The sequence below is a fragment of the Siphateles boraxobius genome, unplaced genomic scaffold, assembly GCF_051911475.1.
Source record: "Siphateles boraxobius isolate OS27281-9 unplaced genomic scaffold, OSU_SipBor_1 15, whole genome shotgun sequence".
NCBI classification, from domain to species: domain Eukaryota; kingdom Metazoa; phylum Chordata; class Actinopteri; order Cypriniformes; family Leuciscidae; genus Siphateles; species Siphateles boraxobius.
Window position 1 is genome coordinate 532,105 of NW_027508755.1, and position 27,109 is coordinate 559,213.

General features: G+C 41.0%; 9 non-coding genes across 9 annotated transcripts; all 9 read right to left on the reverse strand.

Moving 5' to 3' along the window:
• Positions 1-9,917: 9,917 nt before the first annotated feature.
• Positions 9,918-10,036, reverse strand: LOC143738733 (5S ribosomal RNA). Its single transcript, XR_013203984.1, has one exon. It is a non-coding gene; the product is annotated as a 5S ribosomal RNA (ribosomal RNA).
• A 363-nt stretch (positions 10,037-10,399) lies between these two features.
• On the reverse strand, positions 10,400-10,518 carry LOC143738737 (5S ribosomal RNA). The gene has a single exon (XR_013203987.1). It is a non-coding gene; the product is annotated as a 5S ribosomal RNA (ribosomal RNA).
• A 7,654-nt stretch (positions 10,519-18,172) lies between these two features.
• LOC143738698 (5S ribosomal RNA) lies at positions 18,173-18,291 on the reverse strand. Its single transcript, XR_013203948.1, has one exon. It is a non-coding gene; the product is annotated as a 5S ribosomal RNA (ribosomal RNA).
• Positions 18,292-19,061: 770 nt separating this feature from the next.
• Positions 19,062-19,180, reverse strand: LOC143738727 (5S ribosomal RNA). The gene has a single exon (XR_013203977.1). It is a non-coding gene; the product is annotated as a 5S ribosomal RNA (ribosomal RNA).
• Positions 19,181-19,951: 771 nt separating this feature from the next.
• LOC143738699 (5S ribosomal RNA) lies at positions 19,952-20,070 on the reverse strand. Its single transcript, XR_013203949.1, has one exon. It is a non-coding gene; the product is annotated as a 5S ribosomal RNA (ribosomal RNA).
• Positions 20,071-20,643: 573 nt separating this feature from the next.
• LOC143738728 (5S ribosomal RNA) lies at positions 20,644-20,762 on the reverse strand. Its single transcript, XR_013203978.1, has one exon. It is a non-coding gene; the product is annotated as a 5S ribosomal RNA (ribosomal RNA).
• A 770-nt stretch (positions 20,763-21,532) lies between these two features.
• LOC143738729 (5S ribosomal RNA) lies at positions 21,533-21,651 on the reverse strand. The gene has a single exon (XR_013203979.1). It is a non-coding gene; the product is annotated as a 5S ribosomal RNA (ribosomal RNA).
• A 371-nt stretch (positions 21,652-22,022) lies between these two features.
• LOC143738700 (5S ribosomal RNA) lies at positions 22,023-22,141 on the reverse strand. Its single transcript, XR_013203950.1, has one exon. It is a non-coding gene; the product is annotated as a 5S ribosomal RNA (ribosomal RNA).
• A 371-nt stretch (positions 22,142-22,512) lies between these two features.
• Positions 22,513-22,631, reverse strand: LOC143738701 (5S ribosomal RNA). The gene has a single exon (XR_013203951.1). It is a non-coding gene; the product is annotated as a 5S ribosomal RNA (ribosomal RNA).
• Between the last annotated feature and the right edge of the window lie 4,478 nt (positions 22,632-27,109).

Here is a 27,109-nt window from a genome sequence, read left to right on the forward strand (position 1 = left end):
ATCCATCCCAGCATTTTATTCCCGAACCCAAATCTCCTCATTGTTTGTTCTAAAAAGTCGTGTTCCACTCTATCGAATGCCTTGTTTAGATCTACAGATAAAATTATTCCGCCTTCCCCATCCTCCCCCATCCTGCACACAACATCCCTTACTGTGCAAACGGTGTCGGTTATATCTCTCCCTGGGATACTATAGGCCTGATTTGGAGCTATTATGGTCCCTATTACTTTCCCTTTCAGTCGATAACGTCGGACGTAGTCGACGCCGACTGAAATGGGATCTCGCTAGAGAGGCTGTCTTCTTCGAGTACTATTGAACGAGCCAATGTAATTGGCGTGTGTGATTCGCATCACACACTCCGCCCCCGCGGCGCGGGTATAAATACGGAAGTGGATGCACGCACTAGTTGCCTTTCGCTTCGGAGCCGATCGTTTGATGTCTCTGAGAGTGCTGTTGTCTACAACGAGCGAGTGTGTCGGTGTTCTTCAGGAAGACTCTCCCAGTGCTGGTGTTCTACAGCGCGAGTGCAGCGGTGATCGCGAGCTTTGAGCTCTCAACTGCTGTTTTAACAGCAACAAATTTCTAAATGTTTGTGTGTGTTGATGGCTGGTTAGAGGGCGGAAAAGTGAGTGCTTCACTGTTTCAGTTCTCTGTTCAGTGTTGCCGCGGTCATTCCCCTGTGTGCTCCGGCACTGGTGACGGTCCTATTTTCTGAAAGAGCAACACGGGTGGGTTTGCGTCTTTTTCAAGATGTCATTCCGCCCGTGCGTTTCTGGGTGCGGTCGTTCCCTGTCTCTCTCTGATGGTCACAACTGTTGTGTCACGTGTTTGGCTTACAGCACGCTGAGACAGCTTTTGTGGACAGCTCATGTTTTCACTGTGGGAACATGACTGTCGCAGTGTTGAGGGCGAGACTCGCCTTCGTTCGCGGAGAGCGAGTCCCCATTACCATGCCCCACCCTCGGGTGCTGTGTGGGATGGGTGACCGGAGGATAGTGTTGGATGTCCCGCCCGGTAACCATTCCCTGTGGGCTCCTCACTCCTCCCTTCCACTGCAACCACTGGAGCCTCCTGTGTTGTCTGCTGGTCCATCTGTAATGGGTGGGCCAGCGGTTTCACTCGGGGCTCCCCTGGAGGACAGGACGCCGATTGCAGCATCGGAGGGTGAGCTGACTTCTAGAGATGATGACTCGGCTGCATTGTCTCCCTCCGGGAGTTCAATGTTGCCCGAGCCGGATCCAGAATTATCAGCTATGCTGAAACGGGCCGCCGAGGCTGCCGGGCTCGAGTGGAACCTCCACCGTGTCCCGTTCAGTCTCGGTTGGAATCTGGAGTTTGGTATCTTGGGGCGGGCCGCGCTGGTTCTCAGCTTGCCGCCCCAGTGCCTTTCTTTCAAGAAATGCATGGAGAGCTTATCAGGTGGTGAACAGCATCTTTCTCTGCCAGAAACTGCCTGAATAGCTTTTCCCCCTCATTACCCTTGATGGAGGAACGGTGAAGGGTTGCGAGGTGTCCCTCCATTGGAGCGGTCTGTCGACACAGGTGCACCTGTGTCCGGCGGCCGCTGCCTTTTCGGGGGATCCTCGTCTCCCCCCTAAGGCCTGTGAGTTTCGTCTGTTCCGACGGGCAGGGCTTACAAAGCCTGTGGGCAAGCCCCTTCCTCTTGCGTGCCATGGCGTTGCTGCAGGCTAGGGCACCCATGGCATGCACGAGGGTAATCCGGACCGTGCGCTCATAGGTGAGCACCGCACTGCATCCGACCTCACCCTCCGGGGTACGGGTGTCGTAGCGTGCGTGATCGGTCTGGCGATGTCCACCTTGGTGGTCCAGTAGCGCCTTCGTTGGCTCAGCCTGGTTGGTATGGCGGATGCGGACAAGGTTCGGTTCCTGGTCTCCCCAATTTCCCAGGTTGGGCTGGTCGGCGACGCGGTGGAGAACTGCATCAAACAGTTCTCTGCCGCTCAAGCGCAGACGGAGGTCATCCGGCACATCCTGCCCCGGTGGCCAGCTGCTGCCTCCACCCGCCGCCGGTGGCAGCTCCTCCGCCTGCTCGTCGCCGTGGGCGTTCTCCGGCCGCCGCTCCTGCTGGCCCTCCACAGCAGCCTCCACCCAGGCCTCAGCATGGAGCCGGCCGCAGTAGAGACGCCCAGCCCGCTCCAGGCGCTGCCAAGCCAGGTGGCAAGCGACAGCGAAAGCATTCCGGAGCGGGCCGCCCAGGAATGGATGAGATGCTCTTGGAGTGGCACGATCACTCCCTCCCCCCGGGTGAGGGCCGGGTGGAGCCTTTGTTTGTGTGTGTGTCTGTTCCGCCGCTGGCTCCCTAAAAAAAAAAAAAAAAATCTTATCTTATCCTGCTTATCTTATCCTGCTGGCGAAGGATTTGATACAGCCGCTCCTCCAGCCGGTACGAAGGCCAGTTGTAAACTCGTTCTTCGTGCTACTAGGTGGTGGGTCGTGACCATCTGGGCCCAAGATTGGTCTGCAGCTTTGACCTGAAAGACACGTAGTGTCCTTCCCCTCGAGTGCTCCAGAGCTCATTGGGTCTTCAGGTCAACTGGAAGAGAGTAATCTCGCCCACGGGCTGAGTATCTCTTTTTTCAGTTTTGGAGAGGTACTCGGTCCAACACGTCTCTCCAGTGAGAATGTGTCCAGCTGGTGTTGAAGTGAGAAAGGGTCCCACTGAAAAGATTCAGAGCCTGGGGTATACGATAGCCACAGCCTTTGGCTTCCTCCGTATGTGACCGCTTCAGCGCTAGCTTTACGATCGAGTCCTGAGGTGACCGTGGCAGAGCAGCTCACCCTGTGTGACTATAGTTCATCCCGGTCTGCTGCCAAACCCTCCTCAGCAGAGGGGCCATGTACAAAGGGCGTGTTTTAACGGGGGCCTGGGTGACCCCCGACTACACGGGCATTCGTGCCTCGAGTTGTTAGACATTGCGGGTGTCACAAACTCTCCCGTCACCTCCTCCTTGGAGTCAGACGCTTCTGAGGGCGCCTTGTTCCACTCCTCCCGCTTACTCAATCGTGCCGCCATCGAGCCTCACGACAGTTATAGCCAGGGCAAGTGGAGACTCCATCCCCTGGGTCCGCTGGGTCTTGACCATTCCGGGGCCGCTCAATTGCCCCCCGGTTTTATTTTTCCGCCAGTGTTTGGGTAAACCGAGCGGACTACCCTTGGACAAACACTGGGTCTCAGCTGCCCCGGGGGCCCGCAGAATACGTTTAACCCCAGTGAGCCTTCTAAGAAGTGACTGCGACTCAGGGTCGCCTTGCGCCTGCTCAAGTCAGTGAGATCATCACACTTCATGTTGAGCAGAGTTGCTCCTGAAACTCAGTGAAGTTCATCGCACTCAGGTGTTGAGCAGCAATGCTCCTGTAGCTCAGTGAGTCCATCACAGGTAGCTCAGTGAATTCATCACACGCAGTGCTGAGCAGAAATGCTCCTGGTGCTCAGTGAAGTTCCTCGCACTCAAGTGTTGAGCAGAAATGCTCCTGAAGCTCAGTGAGTTTATCACACTCAGGTGTTGAGCAGTAATGCTCCTGAAGCTCAGTGAACTTGTCACACTCAAGTGCTGAGCAGAAATGCTCCTGTCGTTCAGTGAAATTCTTCGCACTCAAGTGTTGAGCAGAAATGCTCCTGAAGCTCAGTGAGTTTATCACACTCAGGTGTTGAGCAGGAATGCTCCTGAAGTTCAGTGAACTTGTCACACTCAAGTGCTGAGCAGAAATGCTCCTGTCGCTCAGTGAGGTTCTTCGTACTCAAGTGTTGAGCAGAAATGCTCCTGAAGCTCGGTGAGTTTATCACACTCAGGTGTTGAGCAGGAATGCTCCTGAAGCTCAGTGAACTTGTCACACCCAAGTGCTGAGCAGAAAATGCTCCTGAAGCCCAGTGATCTTCACATGTTGTGTTGAGCAATGCTCCTGTCTTTTGCGCCCGTCACTTGCACCTACGTGCCAAGTCAGGAGAGGAACAGGTCTTCATAGTTGCCCCTTATTGGCCCAACTAGACCTGGCTCCCATCAACAGCCTTCCTGACTTCCCCGGAAAACTCTTCGGGGGCGGGGCACGATGGCACACGCGTTCTTCCCCCGGGGATTCCGGGCGGTCTTACATCTGAACGCGGAGGTTCAGGTGGCTATCACAAGAATGTGTGATAGTTACCATCACTTCTGCGAGCACCCCCTAGAATGGGGTAGCGTGCTTACGCCTTTAGAAGTGGAACCTAGTCGTTGAGTGCGTCTTCTCTCCAGAGGAGATCCTGAAAGCTTTCGATCACTTCAGTGCTCTCTTTCCTGCAAAATGGGTTGCAGTAGGCTGTTTTCCTAAATCACCCTCAAAATGATGTTGCCTCGGTGTTTAAACGACGCTCATCATGTTGCAGAAGTATGCAGAAGCACGTTCTGATCGTCAGGTTCCTGAGGAGCAAGGTCTTGTAAATCCTTGTGTCCCTCTTTATCCTCTTGGGCCTTGTCCCTGGTGCGACTGCACTGCAGAGACCGCCCCTGAGCCACTGCAGGCAGTGAGTTAAAAATTCTGTTATATCAGTTCTCCTGCTCGCGTGGTCTCTACTAGAGGGTAGGGACTTGCTCGCTTTCGGTCAACGTATTGTGCCTGGAGTCTGGGCCGGCTAACTCTCACAAGCTGAGACCCCGGCTCGGATTGTGCCCAAGGTTCCTACCTCTCCCGTAATAGGAGCAGGTGGTGAGCCTGCAAGCGCTGCCCTGGAGGAGGCAGATCCAGCCCTGGCTTCTCTGTCCGTTCGCTTGGACGTGTACAGAATGCAAGTCATAGACCTCAGACCAGCTCTTCAAATATCTGTTGGAATTCAGCAGAGAGGGAAGGCTGTTTCCATGCAAAGTTGCACTTAGTGCTTGCCTTCATTTCGGCAAAGATCCGAGATGCAACATGTCCACTTAGGTGTTGAGCTCCTCTATGATGAGTGTAAAGTGCTCCGCCTGGGCGTTGACGATATGCTTTGCTAAACAGATTCTAGAGTTGGGGGCTGGACGACACCTAGTTGAACCGCTGCTTCCCGTGGGCTCCCTTCTCATGAAGCCAGTTTCACCGTGAGCCCGGTTCAAGTGTCGGCTTGCTGCGCCATTCCCCTCCTATGGACTTGATACGTGCGCCTTTCTACTCCAGTTGAGTTCCCTTAAAATTGAACCCTGTTGAGTTCCTCCACACCCCTCCGACGTCGGACGTGCGGAACGTCTGGTGTTAGGCCTACCACTCGTAAGCAGTGTGGAACCTGTGTTAGGCTGGGTCCATATGTTGCGGTCCCTTCGGTGACCCCATATGTGTATTCTTCCACGATACGGCTCCCTGCGGTGAGCCCGTGTCTTCCCTCGGCAGAGTCTCTCTGCCGTCACTGTCCGGTGTGTCTCCCCCCGTCTTAGGCTGGAGGCACCCCAGTGACATTCCATATGTTAGACTGCCCGGTTTCCGCCCAGTTCATATGTGTATTCTCCACATTACCTCCCTCTGGGTTGGATGTGGCTTCCGCAGCGTCCCTTCCTTCCAACGTACGGGGAACGCTTTCCCAGTGGTCCTGTAGGAACAGCAGTGACTTCCCTGGCCTAAGCCCTGTCCTTCCCCGCCTTAAGTTTGCGGGGGCATCAGGAGGCTTTGGTTTAGGCACTGGAAGGTGGCAGCGTTAGTCGCGTGTTCAATGGTTGATCCCATTTCAGTCGGCGTCGACTACGTCCGACGTTATCAACTGAAAGGGAACGTCCTGGTTGCGTATGCAACCCACCGTTCCCTGAAGGAGGGAACGGAGGACGTAGTCCCCTTGCCACTACCGCTGGACCACCGCTGACCCCGGGTTACTCTCGGCTCCTCAGCGAAAAGCAACTAGTGCGTGCATCCACTTCCGTATTTATACCCGCGCCGCGGGGGCGGAGTGTGTGATGCAAATCACGCACGCCAATTACATTGGCTCGTTCAATAGTACTCGAAGAAGACAGGCTCTCTAGCGAGATCCCATTTCAGTGGGCGTCGACTACGTCCTCCGTTCCCTCCTTCAGGGAACGGTGGGTTGCATACGCAACCAGGACGTTCTTTAGTCTATTTGCTAAAATCTTTGTTAAAATTTTATACTCTGTGTTTAAAAGACTTAGAGGCCTATAATTTTCTAATTTGAGTGGACTCCCTTTATTTTTATACAGAATCGTTATCATCCCTGTACACATAGATTTTGGCACTTTCTTTTTTGTCCTCCATCTCCGTATACATTCTCACCAATATCGGTGCCAAAATTTTCATAAAAGTTTGATAAAATTCATGTGTTAAACCATCCGCTCCCGGGCTTTTATTTGGCTTTGTCTGTCTGATTGCCTCTTCTACCTCTTCTAGAGTTATGTCTCCCTCACACAACTCCCTATCCCCATCCTTGAGACTTACATTTACATGATCTAATACCTTATCTATATCTTCTTGTTTTACATTCCCTTTCTTAAATAAATTACTATAAAACTCTTCTACCCTTTCTATTATTTCTACATAATCCGTAACTTTTCCCCCCTCTCCATTTTCCAACTCCGTAATGAACTTCCTCCCCTGTTTTCTCTTCTCTAAATTCATAAAATATTTTGTACATCTCTCTCCTTCTAAAACATATTGTGCCCTACTTCTTATTTTTGCACCTTCACATTTTTCTTTTTCACACACCTCAATTTCTGCTTTTATCTGACAATAATGTTCCTTTGTATATTCAGGATTATTTTCAATTTTCCCGGCTTCTTCCTCCAATAACCTATACATATTGTCTAGTTTACATTTTCTCCTGTGATTCCTCTTTTTAGAGTATCTAATACTTACTCTTTTTATTTCCTTTTTTAATATACCCCACCATTTACATATATTTTCTTCGTATAAGCAGTTTTCCATTTCATCTTTAATACATTTCTCTATTCTTCTTCTGTACGCATCTTCCCTTAATAAGGCAGAATTTAGACACCACGTACCCCCACCTTTTATTTTTGAGTTTACCCCTAATTTCACTGTCATTACTGCATGGTCACTTATACCTGTAAAATTATAACATACACTCTTTATATTTTGTAAAATGTCCCTTTTAACCAGACATAGATCTATTCTACTTTGCTTTAGCTCACCCATCACCATTTGCCTCCTTGAAAATTCTCTCTTAAAAGGGTTTTCCTCCCTCCAGGCATCTACCATATCTTTACTCTGCATTAAACCTTTTAAACATTTCCTAGAAGTATCTTCTTTAAACACCATATTTTTAGCCATGTCTAATCTAGTACATTTCACATTAAAATCACCCACCATTATACAATTCCCAATACATAAAGGCTTCAACATCATAAAAAGCTCTTTTCTTTCCATTTCCACATTTGGAGCATACACGTTAACTAGTCTATATTTATCATTTTGAAGTGTTAAATCAATCCCTAATACCCTCCCCTCACCATCATTTTGTATTTGTTTTATATTGCACATCCACCCTTCTCTAATCAACACCGCTACTCCACGGGCGTTTTGCGTGCCATGATTAACATATATTTCTTTGTCCCAAACCCTCTTTATATCGCCCATTATATCATCTGTCCAGTGCGTCTCTTGCAGACATACTACTTGTGCATTCAATACACTCATCACTTGTTTAAACTTGTCCATATCCCTCAAACCATTACAGTTCAAGCATGCAATGCTTGATACTTCATTCATTATGAAAATAATAGAAAATAATAACATAAACATAAATATGTCTCTTGATTAGATTAACGTCGTACTTTTTGGCGTTGCCTTCTCCACCTTCCCCTTTTTTCCTCTTAAGCACATTTGAGACCGTTTCTTTTGTCCCTGTTGTGTCCATTATGTCCACCAAGATAGCCTCCTGTACAATCATCTCTTCTTCCCCTTCTCCTTCTCCTGTTCCTCCTTGTACTCCCACCGACACTCCTTCTTTTCTCAGTCCTCTTTCACGTTGGCTTTTGCTCTCATCCTTCTTGTCTCTCCCACCACCGCTGGTTGACATTTCGTTATCCATCCCAGCTCTTGCGTTATTCTGCTCTCCGCTGCTTTTCCCAGATCCACCTGCTTCCAGAATGCCTTCCAGCTCGCTCCACTCCTCACCTCCATCCTCACCACTTGATATTTGGGTCTCTCCCACTTCACCATACAGGTCAATAGAGTCTCCAGCCTCCTCTCCGTTGTCATCTTCTTCACTGTTACACACACACAGGTTGTTCTTCTTCCAGCACACAGTGCAGTTCCCTTCGTTACACTCCCGTGCATAGTGCCCTTGTCCACCGCACTTGTAGCACTTGAAATTCGGACACTCTTTGACAATGTGTCCTGGCTGTATGCACAGGCGACACACCTTTACTTGCCGGTCGTGCAATACTCGAAAGTGCTCTGTTCCACCCACTGTTTCAAATTTTGTCGAGTACGGAAGCGATTTTACCTTCTCCGTAAACTTGACTTTCAAGAACCTCGTCCCATCAGCAATTCCAGTCCCTGGCCACATCCTCCTTTTAACTGTAGACGCCGGTGTAACTCCCCAGTCTATTAACTTCTTTATTATCTCCTCGTCCGTGATGTACGTGGGTAGGTTCAAAAAAGAAACCACAGTCTCACAGTTATTTATCTCCTTTGCCAGTATGCTCCCACTTCGGATTTTTATTCCATCAAGCAACTTCTTCTTTCCTTTCTCCTCCTTCATGGTCAATTCGTACTCCTTGGGATTTTTGTATCTGCAACCAATGACTTCACCACACTCTTCTTTTACTTTCCGCAATAATTCCATCATCGTAATTCTTTCATTTCCAACAATCTCTACCATCACTGTTAGTTTCTTCTCGTAACTTCGACCTGTTTCTTTGTTTCCATCTTCCATTCTCCTCACAGGCCCCATGTCTTTCTCTTTGTTTGCCTCCATCTTGCGCGTGTAACTTCACCACCAGAATCACCCCAAACAGCAGCGTGCTGTTTGGGGAGAAACCCCACACCAACTTATAAATTTCTTAAATTATATTCCAGTCCCAAATCAGAAAAAATAAATAAATAAATAAATAAATAAAAGTAAGGATTTCTCCAAACAAACTTTCTGGACTTTCCCGCAATGAATCTACTGACTTCCTGTTCAGCTCGCTAGCGCTACCAAGGTGGTATGGCCGTAAGCGAAAACTGCTGCCAAAATTGGGCTATTTAAAAGGTTAGACCATTAGTGAAGAAAACTAAGAAGAACTTGTGAAAAAACTCAAACTCTTTCATGCTTTCTGAAGAATCTCAGAGACTTTTTAAGGCTTTTTGAAGAAGCTCAGGGACTCTTTTTTTTCTTTCTTAAAAAAGCTTACAAAACCTAGTATTCCCATGCGGCCTCCCATCCAAGTACTAACCAGGCCTTATTTAAAAGGTTAGACCATTAGTGAAGAAAACTAAGAAGAACTTTTGAAAAAACTCAAACTCTTTCATGCTTTCTGAAGAATCTCAGAGACTTTTTAAGGCTTTTTGAAGAAGCTCAGGGACTCTTTTTTTCTTTTTCTTAAAAAAGCTTACAACACCTAGTATTCCCATGCGGCCTCCCATCCAAGTACTAACCAGGCCTTATTTTAAAGGTTAGACCATTAGTGAAGAAAACTAAGAAGAACTTTTGAAAAAACTCAAACTCTTTCATGCTTTCTGAAGAATCTCAGAGACTTTTTAAGGCTTTTTGAAGAAGCTCAGGGACTCTTTTTTTTTTCTTAAAAAAGCTTACAACACCTAGTATTCCCATGCGGCCTCCCATCCAAGTACTAACCAGGCCTTATTTAAAAGGTTAGACCATTAGTGAAGAAGACTAAGAAGAACTTTTGAAAAAATTCAAACTCTTTCATGCTTTCTGAAGAATCTCAGAGACTTTTTAAGGCTTTTTGAAGCTCAGGCACTCTTTTTTTTTTCTTTTTTTTTTTTAAAGCTTACAGCACCTGGTATTCCCAGGCGGTCTCCCATCCAAGTACTAACCAGGCCCGACCCTGCTTAGCTTCCGAGATCAGACGAGATCGGGCGTGCCCAAGGTGGTATGGCCGTAAGCGAAAACTGCTGCCAAAATTGGGCTATTTAAAAGGTTAGACCATTAGTGAAGAAAACTAAGAACAACTTTTGAAAAAACTCAAACTCTTTCATGCTTTCTGAAGAATCTCAGAGACGTTTTAAGGCTTTTTGAAGAAGCTCAGGCACTCTTTTTTTTTCTTAAAAAAGCTTACAACACCTAGTATTCCCATGCGGCCTCCCATCCAAGTACTAACCAGGCCTTATTTAAAAGGTTAGACCATTAGTGAAGAAAACTAAGAAGAACTTTTGAAAAAACTCAAACTCTTTCATGCTTTCTGAAGAATCTCAGAGACTTTTTAAGGCTTTTTGAAGAAGCTCAGGGACTTTTTTTTTTTTTTTTTAAAGCTTACAGCACCTGGTATTCCCAGGCGGTCTCCCATCCAAGTACTAACCAGGCCCGACCCTGCTTAGCTTCCGAGATCAGACGAGATCGGGCGTGCCCAAGGTGGTATGGCCGTAAGCGAAAACTGCTGCCAAAATTGGGCTATTTAATAGGGGTGGGAATCTCTAGGCACCTCACGATTCGATTCGATTACGATTCAGAGGCCTGCGATTCGATTCAAAAGCGATTATCGATTATCTGAATCTTTTGTGTGTGTGTGTGTGTGTGTGTGTGTGTGTGTGTGTGTGTGTGTGTGTGTGTGTGTGTGTGAATATAAATACTTTGCTTTAAAAGTACAAAGTAATAACCCATAAAGAATTAACGTACAATATATTTTATTAACATTGCAAAGAACCAACAGGAAAATAAATGTGTGCCTGAACTAGCAGCATACTTGTAGTAAATTAATAATATAACAACAACAGGTGTTCTGACGATTCATGCTACCCATCGAGATGTGCTACTTACTGGTGCATGTGCAGACTCATTTTTCTTCTGCTTACCACGCCCATAAATCTATGCATCCTTGCTGTGGAGACTTGTAGGAAACTTTGACAGGTCAAAGATGAATATTTGATGATAATTTTTACTTTTCACACCGTTTTAAAAATAAAAACAGTACATTATACTGTACTCTTAACTTCGAATTTTATTATAATTTTATTTCATATAATAATATCATTTTTACTTGTTATATCAAATGTGATAATTGCTAGTTCATTTAAAATAGCCAAATATGCTCCCCATACACTTACCCTGATTAAAATGAAATAACGATGTTATAATATTGTGAGATTTACACCATTATGGAAACAATAGAGAATGAATCAACATTATCTATGATCGATTCGCGTTTGGGTAGCATTTTTCGACAACGCAGCAGAAATCGTCTGAACACCGGTACAGCCCAGAGCCATAGAGAGAAACGGCTCTGGTACAGCCGAGTGTTTTTCCTCCTCTGGGTGGAAACGTGTCATATGGCTTCTCATATTTGTCGTGTTGCCGAAATATTTTAGTTTTATTCTACAAAGCTTACAACTAGTGTGGCTCTTGTCCAGCTCCTTTCCCCCTTCAACTTCATAGAAGCCAAAATATTTCCACACGTCAGCTTTTAACGAGGAGGGTGTTTGGATTTCGCGCTCAGCCATCGCGTCTCTGTTATGTGCGCACGCCACAGACAGACGGTCCGGACACTGCACTCCCGCGCTTCAGAGTTCCGTCTTTTGCGTTCCGTCAATATTACGTCATTGTAAATAGGCTACATATCTAAAAAAAAAAAATTTTTTTTTTGTTGAAAATCGATTTTTGACATTTGTGAATCGATTCAGAATCGTCCACGTCCGCATCGCGATGCATCTAAGAATCGATTTTTTCCCCCACCCCTACTATTTAAAAGGTTAGACCATTAGTGAAGAAAACTAAGAAGAACTTTTGAAAAAACTCAAACTCTTTCATGCTTTCTGAAGAATCTCAGAGACGTTTTAAGGCTTTTTGAAGAAGCTCAGGCACTCTTTTTTTTTTTCTTAAAAAAGCTTACAACACCTAGTATTCCCATGCGGCCTCCCATCCAAGTACTAACCAGGCCTTATTTAAAAGGTTAGACCATTAGTGAAGAAAACTAAGAAGAACTTTTGAAAAAACTCAAACTCTTTCATGCTTTCTGAAGAATCTCAGAGACTTTTTAAGGCTTTTTGAAGCTCAGGCACTCTTTTTATTTTTTTTATTTTTTTTAAAAGCTTACAGCACCTGTTATTCCCAGGCGGTCTCCCATCCAAGTACTAACCAGGCCCGACCCTGCTTAGCTTCCGAGATCAGACGAGATCGGGCGTGCCTTTTTTTTTTTTTTTTTTTATTATCAAAAAGTACAAAAATAATATTTACAAAACAACAATTCCTCAAAATCAAACCTTCATACCTATAACATTTTCAATCAGGCATCAAACACATACGTCTTTAGAAACAAACTACAAGCCTTTCAAAAAAAAAAAAAAAAAAAAAAAAAACTAAAACAAAGTATAACATCAACATTTTACCCAACCCATCAAAATTCATTTTAATCAAACTTCATACATAACCCTTTTCTCTCTTCTATACTAATCAGCTCATTCCCTTCCACAAACGCCATTTCAAATTCCTCTTTTGGTAAATATTTCCACATCAAATACACATTTTCCCTTAAAATTGATTTGAACATTGTCATTACATCCACTTTTTTCTTTTCATAATATGCCATATTCCTCCTCACCCATATCGCATATCTTGCATTACTTAATACTATGTTCCATAAATTCACCTTCCTATCCTTTTTATTCACATTTATCCCAAACAAGAACAACTTTCTCCATTCATCCCCTGTCTCATCTTTTCCCAATCCTTTTTTCACCAACGCTTTAATTTTTGTATGAAATGCTTCCAGTTCTTTACAGTCAAAAAAAATGTGCATCAATGTTTCTGGCTCTATCCCACATACATCACATTCTCTTTTTACATTTCTGTTCATTTGGTGAATCACCACCTTTGTATAGACTCTGTTATGTCTTAATTTAAAGTCCAGGTTTTCACAGTTCAGTCCATTATATTTCACATTTAAATTAGCCCAGATCACCTTTACATTCATTCCAGGGAATACCCTTGGCCACACTACCTCCGATGCAGGCGTCTTGATTTCCTTTTTCACCAACATCTTATAGACTGTTTTCACATTTAACTGACACAGAAACCTTTTTTCTTTTTTATCCATAACATACATTTCAGGGAACCCCCAATCTCCTACTTTCACAGTCTCTCTCTCAATCTTTTGCACCCACCTTTCCGGAATGCTTGTTTTAATGTTTTCACATTCACAGTCCACTTTAGATTTCTCAATTTCATCATCCCATCCCACCACACAATCATATACAGCCCTATTTGGCAAAAAACCTGTAACATACTCATATGCCATGTCTTTCACCTTTCTCACTCCCGCTCTCATAAACAATTTATTATACAGCGTTTTCCCTCCCCTCTTAATTTTTGTGTTCAGAAACAACGGCTGGTTAAGCACCTGATTTATGTTATCACATTCATAATCCACTTTATCCAAAAATTCAGCCCAGGCACTAAAAACCTCTTGATAAAACAATGGCATTTTTGCAGTCATAGGTTTTTTAAAGGCCATAAACAATCCTTCTTCACCACATCCTCCACCCTCATTTAAAAAACTCCTCATATACCCCTTCCACCCATACTCTACTTTGTCACACACATACTTTTTTATTGTTTTAACTCTTATTGCCTTCCTCTTTACCTCTAAGTCTACCATCCTCAGACCTCCCTCCTTATAATCAGCAATCAATGTTTTTGTTGATATCTTAATACCTTTACCTCCCCAGACAAAAGCAATCACAGCCTCCTTTATCTCATTCAAGACCCAGTCCGGCAAATCAATTGCTCCCATCACATAATTACTCTTCGTAAATATTAATGAATTTGCCACAACCACTTTTCCTCTTAATCTCAGATCTCTTAACCTCCAAAAATTTAGCACTTGTTTAATTTTGTTTAAAACTCCTGTCCATGTAGCATCTCTAGCCTCTTTCGCATTCCCCCCTACACACACTCTTAAAATCTTTAAATAATCTTTTGTTATTTTAAAAGGAACATCTAACCCTTCTAAATCTACCCCTCCTCCTAAACTCATTATTTCTGACTTGTCAACATTTATCTTAGCACCTGAGGCTTTTCCATACATTTCCATCTGCATTTTTATTCTCCTCACACTCTCCATATCCCTGACTGTAAAGGTTGTATCATCCGCATACTGGTGAATTACACTTACTCCCCCGTATGGTATTTGAATACCTCTTATGCCTTTATCCCTTTTAATCAGAGAAGCCAGTGGCTCCGCTATTATTGAATATAACAAAGCTGATAATGGGCACCCTTGTCTAACTGACCTTTCTAAAGGAAAGGAATCAGTTAAAACCCCATTAATTTTAACACAGCTTCTAGCATTTTCATATATTAACTTTATCCACTTTCTTATTTTATCTCCGAAACCATATTTTGCCAATGTCTGTTCAATAAAACTATGCTCTACCCTATCAAATGCTTTGTTTAAATCCACTGATAAAACCAACCCCCCCTTCCCATCTTTCCCCATGCTATCTACTACATCTCTTATTGTACATATAGTATCCACAATATCTCTCCCCTTTATACTATATGCCTGACTTGGTGCCACAATACTCCCTACCACCTGCTTCATTCTATTCGCTATAACTTTTGTTAAAATTTTATAATCCGAATTCAATAAACTCAAAGGCCTATAATTTTCCAGCTTCATCGGGCTCCCTTTATTCTTATATAAGATTGTTATCATTCCTAAACACATAGATTTCGGCATTTCCGACCTCTCTTCCATATCTTTATACACCTTTAGCAGCAATGGTGCTAAGGTGTCTATAAAAGTTTTGTAAAACTCATGAGTTAAACCATCCGAACCCGGGCTTTTATTCTTTTTTGTCTGATTTATAGCACATTTTATTTCTTCAATCCCTATATCCCCCTCACACATACTCTTCTCATCTTCACCTAACTTCACATTCACAGCACTCAAAACTTCATCCACACACTCTTGCTTTACACCCTCTTTCTTAAATAATTCCCTATAAAAACCCTCCACTTCTTCTAATATCCCCACAAAATCATTAACTTTATCACCATTCTTATTTTCCAACTCTACTATCTGCTTTCTACTCTGCTTTTTATTTTCTAAATTGAGGAAGAATTTTGTACTCCTTTCTCCCTCCAAAGCATATTGAGCTCTACTCCTTATTATTACTCCTTTACTTTTCTCTTTCTCATACTCTTCTAATTCTGTTTTTAACTTCAAATAGCTTTCCTCACCATACCCTGGACTGTTTTCTATTTTTTCCGCTTCCAAATTTAATCTATTTTCTAATGCTTCTGCTTTACTTCTCCTCATAAAATTCCTTTGTTTTGAATACCTAATACTTCTTTTTTTTATTTTCTCTTTCATTCCCTCCCACCACTCACATACATTTTCCTCAAACAACGGGTTCTGCATCTCATAATTTATACATTTAAGAATATTTTCTTTATACGCTTCTTCCTTTAACAAATTAGCATTTAAACACCACACTCCACCTCCCTTCTCCTCCCCAATTACACCCACCTTAACTGTCATCACAGCATGATCACTTAAGCTAACAAACTTATACTTCACATTTTTAACATATTTTAACATTTCTCTTTTTGTCAAACACAAATCTATACGACTCTGTTTTAAGCTCCCCAGCACCATTTGTCTTCTCGAAAATTCTCTCCTATATGGATTATCTTCCCTCCACACATCCACTATATCCTCATTCCGCATCCACTCCATTAAAATTTTTCTTGACCCATCAGATTTAAAATTGGCAGTGCTACAAGCATCCAGCCTCGTGCACCACACATTGAAATCACCAACCACTATACACCTCCCTTTATATATTTTCTTCATTTCATTAAAGACTTCTTTTCTGTCCACCTCTATATTTGGTGCATACATGTTTATAATCCTAAACAGTTCATTGCAAAACAAAAACTCAAGTCCTAACAATCTCCCACTTCCATCCTTATATATCTGTTTCACATTTTGTACACTGTCTTTTTTTATCAGCATAGCCACTCCACAGGCTTTTATATTTCCATTACTCACATAAATTTCTCCCTCCCATCTCTTTTTTATATTATCCATTAAGTCCCCTGTCCAGTGTGTCTCTTGTAAGCATATCACATCTGCTTTTAATAGTCTCTTTACCTTCTCGAACTTGTTGAGGTCTCTTAACCCATTACAGTTCAGACACACTATGTGCATAATACCCCACATAGTAATAATCAAAAGTTTTAAAAGATTTATACCCATTTAAATTAAACCGTGCTCTTACTTTCTGCATCATGCGTTTCTGCTATTTTCTTCTTTCTTTTCTTTGTCATACTCTTCTCCTCACTCAGGTCCATATCCTCCTCCACGCTTGACACAGGATTCTCTGGCATTTCTTTCTCCTTTCTTCCCCCCTCGTTCTTCTTCACTCTTTTTTCCTCACAATGCTTTCCTCCTTGACTTTTGACATCGTCTCCTTCTTCACTACCACTTTCTTCCATCTTTCCTTCTCCATCTTCACACACCAGACCTCGAGGAACCATCTCTTTACTTATTGCGTCCCCTCTCTTCACTCCATCTCTCATCCTCCGTCCCGAGCGCCTCTCCTCTTGGCTGCTCCTACTCTCCATGTCCTCCGTTCTTTCCGCTCCCTCTTCCTCTGCCCCAGAGCTTTGACCGACGTCTCCTTCTGCGCTTCCATCCTCACCTCCTTCTCTTTCCTCCACCTCATACCGATCTGATATATTCTCCTCATTGCACTCCTCTTCCATCACTGTCGGCGTTTCACACATGCATCGTCCTGGCCGCAATCCACACTCGCCACAATTCTCTTCTTTGCACTCTCTTGCATAATGTCCTTGTGTGCCACATCTGAAACACCTAAAATTCGGGCAGTCTCTAACAACATGCCCCGGTTGTATGCAGAGACGGCAAACCTTCACTTGTCTATCATGTATAACTCTAAAATGTTCTGTGCCGCCAAGAGTCTCAAATTTTGTCGAATAAGGCAACGATTTGACTTCATTATTGAACTTCACTTTCAAAAACCTTGTCCCATCCGCAATGTCCGTTCCCGGCCACACTCTCCTCTTGATTTTAGATGCCGCTGTTACTCCCCATTCATTTAGCTTGTTCAGAATTTCTTCATCTAAAATGTACATGGGCAGTCCTAAAAAAGAAACAACCACCTCCATGCAATCCACCTCTTTTACCATCACCCGGCTGTTTCTGATCTTCAAGCCATCTAGAATTTTTTCCTTTGCCTTCGCATCCTCCATCGTCAACTCGTACTCCTTTGGAGTTTTATATCTGCATCCAATAACTCCTCCGCATTCTTCCTTCACTCTCTTCAAAAGTTCCATCATTGTGATTCTTTCTTCACCCTCTATCTCCACCAGCACCGTCAGCTCCTTGCCATAGTTGCGCTCTTCACTTCTCATGCTCCACATGCTTCGACCTCTTCCCGTCTCCTTTTGTCCATCCATTTCTCCTTTTCTGCTTCTGAAAGTATCTATCCCCAAACAGCAAAAGCTGTTTGAGGATTAAATTACTCCAAAATGCACGCTCTCCTTTCAAACACTTGGTCTTAATAGTTTGAAAAAAAAGAAATCCTTCGTCCAACCCAAACAAACACACTCACTTCTCACTACTTCACTCGCAATACCACTTCCTGTCTCCACCAGAGGGCGTGACCAAGGTCGTATGGCCGTAAGCGAAAACTGCTGCCAAAATTGGGCTATTTAAAAGGTTAGACCATTAGTGAAGAAAACTAAGAAGAACTTGTGAAAAAACTCAAACTCTTTCATGCTTTCTGAAGAATCTCAGAGACTTTTTAAGGCTTTTTGAAGAAGCTCAGGGACTCTTTTTTTTTTTTTCTTAAAAAAGCTTACAACACCTAGTATTCCCATGCGGCCTCCCATCCAAGTACTAACCAGGCCTTATTTAAAAGGTTAGACCATTAGTGAAGAAGACTAAGAAGAACTTTTGAAAAAACTCAAACTCTTTCATGCTTTCTGAAGAATCTCAGAGACTTTTTAAGGCTTTTTGAAGCTCAGGCACTCTTTTTTTTTTAATTTTTTTTTTTAAAAAGCTTACAGCACCTGGTATTCCCAGGCGGTCTCCCATCCAAGTACTAACCAGGCCCGACCCTGCTTAGCTTCCGAGATCAGACGAGATCGGGCGTGCCCAAGGTGGTATGGCCGTAAGCGAAAACTGCTGCCAAAATTGGGCTATTTAAAAGGTTAGACCATTAGTGAAGAAAACTAAGAAGAACTTTTGAAAAAACTCAAACTCTTTCATGCTTTTTGAAGAATCTCAGAGACGTTTTAAGGCTTTTTGAAGAAGCTCAGGCACTCTTTTTTTTTTCTTAAAAAAGCTTACAACACCTAGTATTCCCATGCGGCCTCCCATCCAAGTACTAACCAGGCCTTATTTAAAAGGTTAGACCATTATTGAAGAAAACTAAGAAGAACTTTTGAAAAAACTCAAACTCTTTCATGCTTTCTGAAGAATCTCAGAGACTTTATAAGGCTTTTTGAAGAAGCTCAGGGACTCTTTTTTTTTTTCTTAAAAAAGCTTACAACAACTAGTATTCCCATGCGGCCTCCCATCCAAGTACTAACCAGGCCTTATTTTAAGGGTTAGACCATTAGTGAAGAAAACTAAGAAGAACTTTTGAAAAAACTCAAACTCTTTCATGCTTTCTGAAGAATCTCAGAGACTTTTTAAGGCTTTTTGAAGAAGCTCAGGGACTCTTTTTTTTTTTTCTTAAAAAAGCTTACAACACTTAGTATTCCCATGCAGCCTCCCATCCAAGTACTAACCAGGCCTTATTTAAAATGTTAGACCATTAGTGAAGAAAACTAAGAAGAACTTTTGAAAAAACTCAAACTCTTTCATGCTTCCTGAAGAATCTCAGAGTCTTTTTAAGGCTTTTTGAAGCTCAGGCACTCTTTTTTTTTAATTTTTTTTTTTAAAAGCTAACAGCACCTGGTATTCCCAGGCGGTCTCCCATCCAAGTACTAACCAGGCCCGACCCTGCTTAGCTTCCGAGATCAGACGAGATCGGGCGTGCCCAAGGTGGTATGGCCGTAAGCGAAAACTGCTGCCAAAATTGGGCTATTTAAAAGGTTAGACCATTAGTGAAGAAAACTAAGAAGAACTTTTGAAAAAACTCAAACTCTTTCATGCTTTTTGAAGAATCTCAGAGACGTTTTAAGGCTTTTTGAAGAAGCTCAGGCACTCTTTTTTTTTTCTTAAAAAAGCTTACAACACCTAGTATTCCCATGCGGCCTCCCATCCAAGTACTAACCAGGCCTTATTTAAAAGGTTAGACCATTAGTGAAGAAAACTAAGAAGAACTTTTGAAAAAACTCAAACTCTTTCATGCTTTCTGAAGAATCTCAGAGACTTTTTAAGGCTTTTTGAAGAAGCTCAGGGACTCTTTTTTTTTTTTCTTAAAAAAGCTTACAACACTTAGTATTCCCATGCGGCCTCCCATCCAAGTACTAGCCAGGCCTTATTTAAAAGGTTAGACCATTAGTGAAGAAAACTAAGAAGAACTTTTGAAAAAACTCAAACTCTTTCATGCTTTCTGAAGAATCTCAGAGACTTTATAAGGCTTTTTGAAGAAGCTCAGGGACTCTTTTTTTTTTTTCTTAAAAAAGCTTACAACAACTAGTATTCCCATGCGGCCTCCCATCCAAGTACTAACCAGGCCTTATTTTAAGGGTTAGACCATTAGTGAAGAAAACTAAGAAGAACTTTTGAAAAAACTCAAACTCTTTCATGCTTTCTGAAGAATCTCAGAGACTTTTTAAGGCTTTTTGAAGCTCAGGCACTCTTTTTTTTTAATTTTTTTTTTTAAAAGCTTACAGCACCTGGTATTCCCAGGCGGTCTCCCATCCAAGTACTAACCAGGCCCGACCCTGCTTAGCTTCCGAGATCAGACGAGATCGGGCGTGCCCAAGGTGGTATGGCCGTAAGCGAAAACTGCTGCCAAAATTGGGCTATTTAAAAGGTTAGACCATTATTGAAGAAAACTAAGAAGAACTTTTGAAAAAACTCAAACTCTTTCATGCTTTCTGAAGAATCTCAGAGACTTTATAAGGCTTTTTGAAGAAGCTCAGGGACTCTTTTTTTTTTTTTCTTAAAAAAGCTTACAACAACTAGTATTCCCATGCGGCCTCCCATCCAAGTACTAACCAGGCCTTATTTTAAGGGTTAGACCATTAGTGAAGAAAACTAAGAAGAACTTTTGAAAAAACTCAAACTCTTTCATGCTTTCTGAAGAATCTCAGAGACTTTTTAAGGCTTTTTGAAGAAGCTCAGGGACTCTTTTTTTTTTTTCTTAAAAAAGCTTACAACACTTAGTATTCCCATGCAGCCTCCCATCCAAGTACTAACCAGGCCTTATTTAAAATGTTAGACCATTAGTGAAGAAAACTAAGAAGAACTTTTGAAAAAACTCAAACTCTTTCATGCTTCCTGAAGAATCTCAGAGACTTTTTAAGGCTTTTTGAAGCTCAGGCACTCTTTTTTTTTAATTTTTTTTTTTAAAAGCTAACAGCACCTGGTATTCCCAGGCGGTCTCCCATCCAAGTACTAACCAGGCCCGACCCTGCTTAGCTTCCGAGATCAGACGAGATCGGGCGTGCCCAAGGTGGTATGGCCGTAAGCGAAAACTGCTGCCAAAATTGGGCTATTTAAAAGGTTAGACCATTAGTGAAGAAAACTAAGAAGAACTTTTGAAAAAACTCAAACTCTTTCATGCTTTCTGAAGAATCTCAGAGACGTTTTAAGGCTTTTTGAAGAAGCTCAGGCACTCTTTTTTTTTTCTTAAAAAAGCTTACAACACCTAGTATTCCCATGCGGCCTCCCATCCAAGTACTAACCAGGCCTTATTTAAAATGTTAGACCATTGGTGAAGAAAACTAAGAAGAACTTTTGAAAAAACTCAAACTCTTTCATGCTTTCTGAAGAATCTCAGAGACTTTTTAAGGCTTTTTGAAGAAGCTCAGGGACTCTTTTTTTTTTTCTTAAAAAAGCTTACAACACTTAGTATTCCCATGCGGCCTCCCATCCAAGTACTAGCCAGGCCTTATTTAAAAGGTTAGACCATTAGTGAAGAAAACTAAGAAGAACTTTTGAAAAAACTCAAACTCTTTCATGCTTTCTGAAGAATCTCAGAGACTTTATAAGGCTTTTTGAAGAAGCTCAGGGACTCTTTTTTTTTTTTCTTAAAAAAGCTTACAACAACTAGTATTCCCATGCGGCCTCCCATCCAAGTACTAACCAGGCCTTATTTAAAATGTTAGACCATTAGTGAAGAAAACTAAGAAGAACTTTTGAAAAAACTCAAACTCTTTCATGCTTCCTGAAGAATCTCAGAGACTTTTTAAGGCTTTTTGAAGCTCAGGCACTCTTTTTTTTTTATTTTTTTTTTTAAAAGCTAACAGCACCTGGTATTCCCAGGCGGTCTCCCATCCAAGTACTAACCAGGCCCGACCCTGCTTAGCTTCCGAGATCAGACGAGATCGGGCGTGCCCAAGGTGGTATGGCCGTAAGCGAAAACTGCTGCCAAAATTGGGCTATTTAAAAGGTTAGACCATTAGTGAAGAAAACTAAGAAGAACTTTTGAAAAAACTCAAACTCTTTCATGCTTTCTGAAGAATCTCAGAGACGTTTTAAGGCTTTTTGAAGAAGCTCAGGCACTCTTTTTTTTTTTCTTAAAAAAGCTTACAACACCTAGTATTCCCATGCGGCCTCCCATCCAAGTACTAACCAGGCCTTATTTAAAATGTTAGACCATTAGTGAAGAAAACTAAGAAGAACTTTTGAAAAAACTCAAACTCTTTCATGCGTTCTGAAGAATCTCAGAGACTTTTTAAGGCTTTTTGAAGCTCAGGCACTCTTTTTTTTTTATTTTATTTTTTTAAAAGCTTACAGCACCTGGTATTCCCAGGCGGTCTCCCATCCAAGTACTAACCAGGCCCGACCCTGCTTAGCTTCCGAGATCAGACGAGATCGGGCGTGCCCAAGGTGGTATGGCCGTAAGCGAAAACTGCTGCCAAAATTGGGCTATTTAAAAGGTTAGACCATTAGTGAAGAAAACTAAGAAGAACTTGTGAAAAAACTCAAACTCTTTCATGCTTTCTGAAGAATCTCAGAGACTTTTTAAGGCTTTTTGAAGAAGCTCAGGGACTCTTTTTTTTTTTTCTTAAAAAAGCTTACAACACCTAGTATTCCCATGCGGCCTCCCATCCAAGTACTAACCAGGCCTTATTTAAAAGGTTAGACCATTAGTGAAGAAGACTAAGAAGAACTTTTGAAAAAACTCAAACTCTTTCATGCTTTCTGAAGAATCTCAGAGACTTTTTAAGGCTTTTTGAAGCTCAGGCACTCTTTTTTTTAAATTTTTTTTTTTAAAAGCTTACAGCACCTGGTATTCCCAGGCGGTCTCCCATCCAAGTACTAACCAGGCCCGACCCTGCTTAGCTTCCGAGATCAGACGAGATCGGGCGTGCCCAAGGTGGTATGGCCGTAAGCGAAAACTGCTGCCAAAATTGGGCTATTTAAAAGGTTAGACCATTAGTGAAGAAAACTAAGAAGAACTTTTGAAAAAACTCAAACTCTTTCATGCTTTCTGAAGAATCTCAGAGACTTTTTAAGGCTTTTTGAAGAAGCTCAGGGACTCTTTTTTTTTTTTCTTAAAAAAGCTTACAACAACTAGTATTCTCATGCGGCCTCCCATCCAAGTACTAACCAGGCCTTATTTTAAGGGTTAGACCATTAGTGAAGAAAACTAAGAAGAACTTTTGAAAAAACTCAAACTCTTTCACGCTTTCTGAAGAATCTCAGAGACTTTTTAAGGCTTTTTGAAGAAGCTCAGGGACTCTTTTTTTTTTTCTTAAAAAAGCTTACAACACTTAGTATTCCCATGCAGCCTCCCATCCAAGTACTAACCAGGCCTTATTTAAAATGTTAGACCATTAGTGAAGAAAACTAAGAAGAACTTTTGAAAAAACTCAAACTCTTTCATGCTTTCTGAAGAATCTCAGAGACTTTTTAAGGCTTTTTGAAGCTCAGGCACTCTTTTTTTTTTTTTTTTTTTTTTTTAAAGCTTACAGCACCTGGTATTCCCAGGCGGTCTCCCATCCAAGTACTAACCAGGCCCGACCCTGCTTAGCTTCCGAGATCAGACGAGATCGGGCGTGCCTTTTTTTTTTTTTTTTTTTTTTTATTAAATTTTTTATCATTGCTTTACATAAAACACATCATTATATATTTATACATTTCCATCTTGTTCAATACTTTGGCAAGTAAAAGTGTTTTTGTTTAAAAACACACATGACATCCTTGTTAAAAATTCCATAAAATTCCCCCATTTTGCTCTCCATTTTAAAATAATTGTACAATATTTCCACATAATCATCTACCATCGGTTTAAAAAGCCCCCATAGATCTAAAACAACATCTCTGTTTTTTGCTATGTTCCTTCTTTTCCATATTGCTTTCTTCGCCAGTAGTAAGCACAAATTCACAAGCTTCTTATTTACATTTTTTTCTGCCATTCCCAACATAAAACATGTATCCCATTCAGCAACCACTTCTTTTCCTCTTAATTCTTTTATAAAATCTTTCAGTTCATTAAAAAAAAAATTAAGCTTTTCACAATATAAAAACAAGTGTAAAATCCCTTCATCTTCCTTCTTACATACTTTACATTGTGCATTACTTTCTTTTTTCATTATACACAATCTCATTTCAGTATATATCACATTTTGTCTAATAAAATAATCCAAACATTCCAAACCTACATCTAACCAACTCCATGCTCTGTTTTTCCAGACATCTTTTTCTTCAATTCCATTCAAATTCCTTAACCAAACCTCATTAGCCCCTGGTTTTTTAAAAACTCTGTTTCTAAAAAACTCATAAAACATTTTCACAGTTCCCATATTAAAATCCACCTTCTTGTCTTTACATTTTAAATACACCGTCATTTTGTTTTCTTTTCCATCATTATTGTTGACCTCCTCTAACCATTGACCTGGGATTGCTTTTTTAACATCTTCATATTGTTTTTTTAAACTGATCACATTATAGTCTTCCTTTTCCTCCTCCATCGCATCCTTTATCACTTGTAGTGGTAAAAATCCCTCCTTCCACTCCCATAAAATATCCCTCACTTTTACAATGCCTGCTTGCATCCATTTCTTAAAATAGATATCACGCTCATTTATCTTTATTTTGTCATTTAAAAACAAAGGTTGATTTAAAATCATTTCCCTCCCTTCTGGATTAAAATCCACCTCTGTCAAAAAAAGCCTCCAAGCATTTAAAACCTCTTTATAAAATTGTGGAATTCCCTCCATCATCCCAGCTTTTATCTTCATCCATAAAGTGTTTTCCCCCAGGTTAAAATTCCCACATTTATTTAAATAAAATACCATCAATTCCTTCCAATCAGCTCTATTATTATCATCCAAGTACTTCTTTACCACTTTTACCCTCATGCTTTTCATTTTCAGTTCCACATCCACCAGTCCCATCCCTCCCTCCTCCGGTTTTCCTATTAGCGTATAATACGCTACCCTTGAAGGCTTTTTATCCCATAAATATTCTAAAACAATCGTTTTTATTCTCTTAAAAGCCCAGTTTGGTAATGACATTACTTGCAATTTATACCACATCTTTGATAACATTAAACTGTTTACAGTTAAAATTTTCCCTTTCAAACTTAAAAATCTATTTCTCCAAAAAATCAATCTTCTTTCCATTTCTCCCAATGTCTCTTCCCACATATTATCAATAGCTTCCTTCTCATTTTTTGCTACAATTGCCCCTAAAATCTTCATCTCTTGTACTTCCTTAAATTTAAAAACATCTGTTAAACTCTCTGTCCTTCCAAACTTCATATATATTGTTTTTTCCTCATTTATTTTTGCCCCTGAGCCTTCGCAATAACATTTTATTTTTCTCATCACTTCTTTTATGCTTTCCCTATTTTCCACCACAACTGTCGTATCATCTGCATATTGAAAAATTGGAGTTAATTCTTTTCTTCCTTCAAATTGTATCCCTTTTATCTCTTTGTCTCTATTTATTAAAAGCCCTAAAGGTTCTGCCACCAAAGAATATAACTGTGCGGACAGTGGACATCCTTGTCTGATTGATCTTAAAACTTTAAAAGGTTGCGTTAAAAAACCATTACATTTTACTTTTGTTAAAATATCACTGTATAAAACTGAAATCCATTTGATAAAATTCTCTCCAAACCCAAATTGTTTTAAAATTCCCATTAAAAACCCTCGTTCCACTCTGTCAAAAGCCTTCTCAAAGTCCATACTTATTACATATGCTCTCTTTCCTTTTTCTTTTATATATCCCACTATATCTCTTATACTGCTTGTGATATCCGCAATGTCCCTCCCCTTAACTCCGTAAGCCTGGTTAGTTTCAATTATATCCGGCATTATCTCTTTTAATCTGTTTGCTAAAACTTTGGCTAAAATTTTTAAATCTGTGTTTAACATTGTGATAGGCCTATAATTCTTCAATTCCGTTTTGTCTCCTTTTCTCTTATAAATGATTTTCATTAATCCCAGTCCCATTCTTGGGTGTACTCTTTCTTTTTTAAAAATTTCTCCATAGATTTCTTTTAAAATTATGCTCATTTTTTCCTTAAAAATCTTATAAAACTCATTTCCAATTCCATCTATTCCTGGGCTTTTCTTTACTCCTAACTGATTTATGGCCTGTATAATTTCTTCTGTTGTTATTTCTCTTTCACAAACCCCCTTATCTGTCTCACTGACTTTTTTTGTTATCTGTTTAATTAAAAAATTCCTTTTTTCTTCATCTCCTCCTTCTGATTTAAAAAGTTCTTCATAAAACTGGCTTATTTCTTTTAAAATCCCTTCTGTGTTTAAAACCGCTTGTCCTTCTTTATTCTTAATTTCCTTAATTATTTCTGCCCTCCCCTTGCTTTTCTCAAGATTAAAAAAGAATTTGTTACATTTCTCCCCTTGCACCGTACATTTTGCTTTACTTCTTAACATCGCCCCCTTGTATTTCTTCTCTTCTATTTTCTTCAATTTGTCCTCCACTTCAAGTACTCTTTGCACGTTTACTTCATTTTTGTTTAACTCTTTTCTTAGCGTTTCTCTTATTTCTTCCTCCTCTGTTCTTTTCACCTTTTGTAACAACTTACAGTAGTTTATTGTGTATTTCTTAATTTCATATTTCATGTTTTCCCACCATTGTCTTTTATCTTCTATGTACATCAAGTCTTTTTTTCCTTCATCTAAAATGTTTTCTATCCCTTTTTTAAAATGCTCTTCCTTTAAGACATCAGTGTTTAAAATCCAAACCCCTGGTCCCTTCCTTTCTCTTTTAAAATCTAGTCTCATTAATACCATTTTGTGATCACTTAAAGTGGTTTCTTTATAAAAAATCCCATCAATAAAATGTTCTAAATTCCTGGTGTTTAAAAAGTAATCTATTCTGGTTTGACACATAAAATTCCCCACCAGCTGCCTTCTTGTAAATTCCTTCTTTTTTTCATTCCTCTCCCTCCACACGTCCATCATATTTTTTCCTCCCATCAATAACTTTAACTCTTTTCTACCCACATCCGACTTAAAAATCATTCCATTCACCATGTCCATTTTACTAAAAACAGTGTTAAAATCTCCCCCAATTATTACCTTCTTCCATTCTTTCATTACTCTAGATATATCATTAAAATACATTTTCTTTTCCATTTGGTCATTTGGAGCATGTACGTTTATCAAAATAAAATCTTCTTCTTCTATCTTAATTTCTACAGCCATGCATTTCCCTTTTATGTCCTTATATATCAATTTTGCCTTAATACCTCTGTCTTTTCTTATTAACACTGCCACTCCACCTCCTTTCCCTTCTTTATTATTAAAAAATAATTCCCCTTCCCATTTTCTTTTAAAATCCTCCATTGCATTATCTTTCCAGCTTGTCTCTTGCAATAAAATTATATCCTCTTC